This window comes from Anopheles bellator, unplaced genomic scaffold, assembly GCF_943735745.2.
Source record: "Anopheles bellator unplaced genomic scaffold, idAnoBellAS_SP24_06.2 scaffold01010_ctg1, whole genome shotgun sequence".
NCBI classification, from domain to species: domain Eukaryota; kingdom Metazoa; phylum Arthropoda; class Insecta; order Diptera; family Culicidae; genus Anopheles; species Anopheles bellator.
The window spans coordinates 1-2,141 of NW_026685134.1; the positions used below are offsets into that span (position 1 = coordinate 1).

The 2,141-nt window shown below is 35.0% G+C and overlaps 1 long non-coding RNA gene across 3 annotated transcripts; it reads right to left on the reverse strand.

Annotated features, from left to right (window-relative positions):
• Positions 1 to 6: 6 nt before the first annotated feature.
• On the reverse strand, positions 7 to 1,754 carry LOC131214469 (uncharacterized). 3 transcript variants are annotated; one of them, XR_009157034.1, is made up of 7 exons: positions 1,576 to 1,754; positions 1,389 to 1,506; positions 1,208 to 1,309; positions 959 to 1,129; positions 693 to 791; positions 420 to 606; positions 7 to 328 (listed from the first exon to the last, which is right to left on the reverse strand). It is a non-coding gene; the product is annotated as an uncharacterized LOC131214469 (long non-coding RNA). The 3 variants fall into 3 exon arrangements; XR_009157032.1 differs by having other exon boundaries at positions 420 to 616; XR_009157033.1 differs by having other exon boundaries at positions 420 to 616; positions 1,389 to 1,524.
• Between the last annotated feature and the right edge of the window lie 387 nt (positions 1,755 to 2,141).

A 2,141-nucleotide genomic window follows, 5' to 3' on the forward strand; every position in this document is an offset into this window, starting at 1 on the left:
TATCGGATCTTCCAACAAAACAAATTTTCCAGTTATGAGTTTTTAAGAAAGATTTGTGCTCATCTAGCCTTGAAAACTTTTCTGTCCTCAATCAATGTATGTTATGTATGCATATAAATTCGTTGTCGAAAAATTCTTTTTCAGATAAAGCTATTCAATTCCATCGCATTACTCATAATTTGTTGACCAAGATGAATGCATTCCTATTTCACAAATAGTAAACTTAACTAATCCTACCTTGAACATCTCTTTTTGTATATATTACATCACTACAGCTGTGCTGATCATTCTCACTGGGGTTAACAATTTTCACTAACATCACCGTCACCTGAAATAGGAACAAGAAAATAAATCATTCCAAATAAATCACGATGCGATAAATGTATGGCTTATGTAAAAGATGTTTGTAAAATTCTTACCTTATGTAATTTTGTGGACATAAGTATTCATCGTTTAGAAGGATCGTTATAACGGTTCAAATACCGCAAATGATAAGATTCCAGAAAAATCGAATAGAACTGAAGAATCGTCACTTATTCGGAAGTAATGCCCAAACTGGCTGCTCAGTAAAGGCTGTCAGATTAAAAAGTTTAAACAGTATGCGACCTAGATTTCCCTAAAACGAAAACAGATTTTATTCCTGAATTATCGACAGCATGTTAGTAGTATTTAATAATTCTAATATTACATACCTTAATATGTACTGTATTCCATTTCAAGCTTTTGCATTAGATGCGAAACAAACGAAATCGTTTTTGTAGTCAATTTGGACAGTAACATGGCGTACTATTCTGCAAGCATTAAGAATATCTCGATATATTAAGATTAAGAATATATTGAATATCTCGATGCATTATTTTATCGTCATCGAAAAATAAGGTTGCAAGAACGGATCTGGGAATGTAATAGATACTCTCTCAAACCCTATATCTGTAGCTCATGCTCGACGACTACGTACCGACATGAAGCTGCAATGCAAGTTAAAAGGCATTTCATTCGGGATCATAGACACAGCTGTGGATCAGGTGGTACATGGAACATAATTGGAGATAGATTTGAGTGAGCGGAAGTAATGACGGAACTGCCTCAGTAGCGGTTGTCCTATGAAGATGTTTAAACGGTATGCGACCTAGATTTCCCAAGTAGATTTTGTTACTAATTTATCGATGGTTGGTTAGTAATGTGTGATAATTTTTATATTACGTACCTAACCTAGGCACTGTATCCCATTTCGAGATTCTGCATTACATGCGAAGCGAACGAAATCGTTTTTCCTTTTTCACCCAATCGTGATAAGTTTAGATTCTTCCTGCGAAATACGAAAATTAAACTTGATTCGAAAAAGAAGGAAAAACCCCTGCTGGTTTAAGAAGTCTCTTCAAGCATACCAAGATGAACAGCACAACGCAATATCACTCCATGCGTTGTACATGAGATCTCATTTTGCTGCTGCGTTGCAAATCCCATGTATCACACATAGAACGCGTAAGGTTTGTATATTTATATCTAATAAAATATAACATTCTTCACAGAATATATCAATATCGAGACCAGAATAAATGCGCAACAACTTACCGATCAAATTGTACTTTGCATTTCAGCACAAAAATATTCGTCTCGTACGAAAAGATTAGATCTATTACCAAACGATTAAAGATTACGAAACGAGTCTAAGCTCAGAAGGTACTGAAGCATCGAATTTTACCCATCTTTTTTCCTTATTAAAACACATGATTCCAGCGTCTAAAATGCACACTTTCTCTACACCGTTGTACGAAAGAAATAGAAAAGCATTTCGTTCCCGGTACCAGATCCGGAACGCAATTTTGACACATCAAGCTGTCATTCAGAAGTTGTACTAAAACTACGGACAACTTTCCAAAACGCACACGCGTTTCCATGTTTCGTACGTTGAAACGCATTTGCGGTTAAACGCGTTAAATTTTAATTTGTCCGATTGAACAATTGTTTCTAAAATAATTTCAAAAAAATTGGTTCAATTGTTAATTCGAATAGGAGTTACTTTTACTTTATTTATACAATAGTCCGTCAGACCGTCAAACACAGCAGAAACGGACGGTAAAACGATTTAATTGATTAAATCACCAATTGGCCTGTACAGAAGATGTATTTGAAACCCG